This window comes from Lycium ferocissimum, unplaced genomic scaffold (assembly GCF_029784015.1).
Source record: "Lycium ferocissimum isolate CSIRO_LF1 unplaced genomic scaffold, AGI_CSIRO_Lferr_CH_V1 ctg6417, whole genome shotgun sequence".
NCBI lineage: Eukaryota > Viridiplantae > Streptophyta > Magnoliopsida > Solanales > Solanaceae > Lycium > Lycium ferocissimum.
The window spans coordinates 34,317-40,905 of record NW_026726352.1 but is presented as its reverse complement, the minus strand read 5'-3'; the positions used below and the strand labels follow the sequence as shown (position 1 = coordinate 40,905).

General features: G+C 35.9%; 1 pseudogene; it reads left to right on the top strand.

Moving 5' to 3' along the window:
• Positions 1-1,350: 1,350 nt before the first annotated feature.
• On the top strand, positions 1,351-6,237 carry LOC132045313 (probable sodium/metabolite cotransporter BASS1, chloroplastic; annotated as a pseudogene).
• Positions 6,238-6,589: the final 352 nt, after the last annotated feature.

Genomic DNA, 6,589 nt, shown 5'->3' with positions numbered 1-6,589 from the left:
TGACTATGTCAACCATTTGTAGTTATTGCAATAGATTGTTTACTTGTTACAACAAGTGTAGAGCTTGTTGCAACAACTACAAATTTGTTGGATATCTTCTACAAAAAAAAGCAAATAATTGAAGCTATGTCCAACAGATTAGTGAGTCGTTGCAACAGATTGTCTACTTGTTGCAAAAGGTGTAGAACTTGTTGTAACAAATACAAATATATTGGTTATCTTCTACAAACAGAACCAGATGAATACCAGGACAAGAACAAAAAAATTATCTGTTGGATATATTTTTCTAAACCCTGAACCATACTAGAACAACAACAGAACAACCATCTATTTCACTACAAACACACAACAACAACAACAACAACCTGGATTTTATCCACTTTTCCTAAACCCCCAAAAAAAAAAATTCAAAACTTCCTTTCAATATTTTTTTTTTTTTTTTTTTTGGAGTGGGTGGGGGGCAAAAAATCAAAAATAAAAACTTTTCAAATTTTTTGTTTTAAAAACAATTTTTTTTAGGTGGGTGGGGGAAGTAAGAAATAAAAAAAAAAAATTCAAAATTTCTTTTTAAGAAAAATCATTTTTTGGGTGTGGGGGTGGGGGGGGGGGTTGCAAAAAAATAAAAACTTTGCAAAACTTATGTTTTTTGGAACGGTGGTGGGTGTAAAAAAAGAAATTTTTTTCTAAACTTTTAAAAAAAAAAAATTGCGGGGGGGGGGGGGGGGGAGGGTGGGAGGGGGTGAGGGTGGGAGGAGGGGGGATGTTTGTAAAAAAAAAAAATCAAAACTTAAAAAAAAAAAATTGGGGGATTGAGGGGGGTGGGGGGGGTGGAATTCAAAAAAACAAAAATAAAAAAATTTAAAACTTTTTTTAAAAAAAAAAATTGTGTGGGAGGGGGGGGGGGGGGAGCGGGGGAGGGGTCGGAGGAGGAGGAGGAGGGAGGGAGAACTTTGTGAAAAAACGAATAAAAAATATCAAAAAAAAAAAAAAAAAAAAATTTTGGGGGGGGGGGGTGTGGGGCGAGGGGAGGGGTGGTAGGAGGAGAAGGGGGGCTGATGTGTTTTTTGAGATTAAGATTGAGAACTTTTTATATTTTGTAAAAGATTAAGAAATTTTAAAAATTATAATTCGTAAATTTAAACTTAATTATTTTTTAAATAAATTTGATCTTGACTGGTCAAACTTGCCACCATTTCATTTCTAATTAGTAGACTTATTTTCCACCGTAAGTTAAATCTTCCGGTTAAACTATGCCGATATTATAATCCAGGATTATAAACTATTCCCCTTAAGACACTTGGGACGGAGGAGGAATAATTTCAGAGAGAAGTCTTCTTGCGAAGCCTTATACTTAACAAGTTCATAAAAAAGCTTGGACTTTTACTTCAATTCAAGAATGGCGCTATCTCTTTGCTTCTCTCCACTCATTTCATACCCAAAACACAGGCCAAGGATACTCTTTTACAAACCCATAAGCCCCAACATTTCATCAAGGCCAAAAATGCCTCTGTTGAGTGTCAATTGTGTTCATGAAAATTCTGATACTGTTCCTGTAAAATGTAGATGGGAAAAATGGGTATCAAGTGCTGCTAGCCTTTACCCTGTGTATGTAACTGTTGGTGGAGTTGTTGCCTGTTTGAGACCATCCACTTTTTCATGGATTGTTAATGCAGGTGCCACTTCATATAGCTTAGCTCTTGGCTTTATAATGTTGGCAATGGGTCTCACTTTGGAGCTCAAAGATTTATTCAACTTATTCTTCCAAAGACCTCTTTCAGTGAGTTTATGACTCTACTTCTCCTTCGACTTCTTTTGCCAATTTTCAAGTTTCTTGTTTTTACACTATTTAGAAGTATCCAAATGAAATATCTCAAAAGTCACTCAGAATTATACAGCAAAGTCATTCAACTTTATTTTATTTTGACAAAATAAATTAATTTTTTATGTCACTCAGACACACGGATCCCACAAATAAAACAAAATTAAAGAAGACTCATATTTGTGGGGTCCATAAAATTTTAATTTATTTTGACATGTAATATTTTTTACGACAAACTTGGCAGAGTGATTTTACAAGACAAAAGCCTTAAGTTAAGTAATTTTATCATACAAAATAATATTGAATAACTTTGTTACATAATTCCTCATAGTTAAATAACCTTTTGAGATATTTACGCCTATTTAGAAGTATCAAAAGGGATTGTCGTGGAATTACTGTTAGTATATTGATGAAATTCAGTATCCTGCTGCTCCTCCATTGTGTACTAGTGAAAATTTTCCCCTGCTGCCTCCTAGATTTTGGTTAACAATTTTTTTAACAGTGGTGTCACACCTGATGTGGTGTCCTATGATTTTCACCCACCTCTTTGACCACAAGGCCAAAATGCTGGCCAAGACTTTGCTTTTGATGCTGACTGAATAAGTTAAAATGTAAATGTTGGATGAGGCGGTGAAAATTTTCTTTCGGTTTTTCTCATTGTTTAATTTACTCTACTTAAAAGTAATACTGATTCCAACCTCAACGGAATTCTGTTTGTTCACTCCATTCTTCCAATTTGTTCTAAAGAGTGATAAGTATTACACAATTAATGTCACTGACTGACAGCCACAGCAGAGCAGTACAGCAAATGACTTCAATAGTTGTTACAACTGCAATCCTATTACTTCTATGAGTAGAATTTTATTCTTATGCTGCTCGAGAGTGGTCCAGTCATATAACAAGAATATCAGTGAGCAGAAGGGTGAACAGTTGACTGTGCTCCAAGCACCAAAAAATATAATTCTCCTCCTGCACATTAACTGTCAAATATGTCTCATTTAAAATCTTGCGCCTTCGGTAGGGTTCTCGCTAGTTGCAAATATTACTATCTTTCCCTATTCTTTGGGTGATCCCCACTCCCTTCCGCTCACAATGTCTGGAATAAGACTCCCACTTCTCGTTGAAAGTCTAATGAAAATGAAAGGGATATTATTAATTTTTTTGCTAAGTTTTAAGAGAATGGTACAAAGTATAATTACACAGGCTGAAAATCTTTGTTCTTCCATCTTTCAGATTCTTTTTGGTTGTGCTGCTCAATATACAATCATGCCAGCCTTTGGAGTGATAGTTAGCAAATTGTTGGGTCTTCCTCCTTCAGTTTCAGTTGATCTCATATTGCTTGCTTGTTGCCCTGGGGGTACAGCATCCAACGTGGTAAGAATGACTCTCTCTAATGTTTTTATCCTTATTAAGCTAGTATATCAGGTATACTTTCTTTAGAAGCATGTTTAAGTTGTCATGGCATGAATTTCAGTAGTACATGAACACATTTTAATCTTTTCGTATCTTTCAATTCCTAATTGTGTAAAACGGACTCTATTTGTCACGAATTGCCATTGAACAGGAGTGATATGATAGCTGTCTTCTAATTCTTTCATGTGGTTTCAGAATGTTGTATTCGTTAATCTTGCATGAACCAGCACTGCTCTAACTGATTCTGATAAATAGGAGAAGTTGCCAGCAGTCCTAGACCCACATTTAGCTTAAGCCCTCAACCAATTACCAACTTAACCTAGAATATATTTCCTTTGATGAAGTTCTAGTTCCCTCGACTGTATGACTTTTAGGCTCATTTCTTTTTAGATCGGACTAAACTAGTTGAGTTACTCTAGAACCTACAGATACATTTATGTATACATATATAGGGTGGTGCCTTGTTTTGGCACCATTTTAACCTCGTAAAAGCATGTCCTTTATTATTGGTTTCTCATTCTTTTCCCTTCCATTACTTTATGTTTAACACCTTGCAGATGATGTTCTCTTGTGTTGCATCACATCTGCTGCTTTGGATCTGTACCTCTATAATCAAATCTACTTCCATTAACATAATCAGTCATAAACAAGTTGTTAACGACACAGAAAATCGCAAAACTTTACTACGTGCATGCATGTGCTTAGTTTGTCTTTTTAACTTGCTGCGCCACTAAGGTGGGTACCTAGTAAATGGTTGAGTTTTAGAGTTTGATAGTTTATAGTGCAATTACCGAAATCATTTGAGTTAGCTTGCCAATGTGCGGTCTTACGGTATTAGATCTCTCTTTTTAGGAAATTGAAAAAAATTGGACTCTTGATGCTCTGGTTAATAGGAAATCATTTTAGCAGCAGTACGGAGCTCATAGCAAAAAAAAAAAAAAAAAAAAAAAAAAACAGAAGAGACTGAAAAGATAAGGAAAGAGGACATTGATCGTCTTCTGTGCAAAAGACTGACTTCTCACATGATATGGTGTCGTGAGGAGAAAAGAAGATTGCCGTACAATAAAGTTGGAACAATATATTGGAAATATGGTGCTTTAGGCTATGACGTTTGGCAAGACCCTTAGCAGCATTCTCTGTTTCCCCTTACCTCGTCCCTTCCTTTAATGTCACCTAGAGCACCTCTGGTTTGGAATATTTTGTCATTTCATTGCCACAATTTTGTAACAAGCCCAAGAACTGTTAGTTAGATTCTGGAAAGAAATTGTAATTATGTTTGAATTTACTCTTATATATTCAAATAACATGGTCTACAAAACAGAAATCCCATAGGCTTACGGCATTTAACTTACTGCAAAGTTCATTTTTGCTGATAGTATTACAGGTAACCTTAATTGCACAAGGAGATGTACCATTATCAGTAGTAATGACATTGTGTAGCACACTTGGAGCAGTTGTTCTCACTCCCCTCTTGACAATGATTCTGGCAGGCACATATGTTCCTGTGGATGCTATTAAGCTTTCCGTCAGCACGCTACAAGTTAGTTCGCTTTCATTGTATTGTTCTCTACATTTTGATTCCATCAAATAAGTTGTTTCTAGTAATTTATTTGGTTCCGTTTTCATGATACTCTTTGTAGGTGGTGGTTGCTCCAATTCTCCTAGGTTCTTAGCTGCAGAGCAAATTTCCAGGAGCAGTGAAAATTGTTACACCTTTTGCCCCCCTTCTGGCAGTGTTAACTTCATCACTTCTTGCTTGCAGGTTTAGTTGTTGAAGCTTTGTCATTATCACCTTGATGCTTGTTTATCTCAACTGCCATACATTTGTTTCTTTATGTCCTCAAATTTTTCATTCTCTTATCTCAGTGTATTCTCAGAAAATGTTGTTCGTCTGAGATCTTCAATGGTTGGTGTGTCGGTATCCTCTGATTTATCTCTATTTCATCGGGTTCAAGCAATACTCTCAAGTGAATATGGGGCTGTAGTGGTCTCTGTGCTTTTGTTGCATTCTGCTGGATTCTTTGTAGGGTAAGAACATACACCTTTTTGTTACAGTCCGTTAGAGTTGTCCCTGATTTCGACATCCCATGGGAATTGTTTTGTGATAAGGACCTTTGGCAGGTACCTGTCAGCCGTCTTAGGTGGTCTTGCTGAACCTCAGAGACGTGCCATATCCATCGAGGTACTTGATTATTCCCTAATGGGCAAAAACCTCCCCGTGCTTAGAAATTTTAATCTATCTAGAAAATTTAATCTATGAAGATTCTTGTGTGCTATAACTTTTGACCCTTTCTGGCTATGAGTTAAACTAAGAGCCAGCAGATATTGGACCATTTTGTCATGTCCAGTTAGCATTGGAGGTAGTACTATTTAATGTTTTATCATCTGAAATAGAACATTTCCCATAGGGGCAAATATTATACGCAGAAAGATAGAAGATGGCTTCTAATAATTCTGAGGGCATGAGCACTTTTTTTACATGACATAAGTTGCTGTAGAAAACCGCTAATTCCTGTTGACATTTATCTGCAGTTATCATCCTTTTGTACCTCAACCTGTATGATTTCTTCCACCAATTTCAACTAAAGCCTTGAAGACGGCTAAGAAACTTATGATTCCTCATTAGACATATTTTGAGAAAGATTTTTTCATTTATTTTTCCTGTGACATATGCAGTAAGCGATGTTGAACTTTCTTTCTGTATTGTCTTGCAGGTTGGCATGCAGAATTCCTCCTTGGGAGTGGTTTTAGCGACTGCTCATTTTGCGTCACCGTTAGTTGCATTACCCCCTGCAATGTCAGCTGTTATTATGAACATAATGGGCAGTACTTTAGGTTTCGTTTGGAGATATATTGACCCTTCTGATTCAAAGAGTAGTCTAGAAGCCACTGATAAATCATAGTGGCTGATAAAATCATATACAATTATCGTGAGCGGTAACTTCGCTCCTCTCTGTTTATATTTCTGGCCCAACTGAGTTCAATACAAGTTTATGTCAGATTTAGCTTTATCTATATCGATAATGTAAAGAGTTACCTACACTATCAGTATAATTTAATTTGTTTTTTTAATTTTTTTTTATTTTTATAAATTCTACTTATCATGGGCGGTTAAAAGTAGTTATTATCCTTTAGTTGACCTTATAGGGTAAAAGTTCATTTTACATTTTGAGTGCACACAGAAGCTAAATTTATTCGTGTCTGTAATGGTGGAGGAGTTCACTTTCTGCATAGCTCATCCGTCATCGTATTATATGGTGCTTTAACTTTTATCTGCATTTTTAACGTTAAATTTCACAAATGGTCGATACAACTGTAGGTTGTTTGCACCAAAGTCACATAAATTTATTGTTTTTC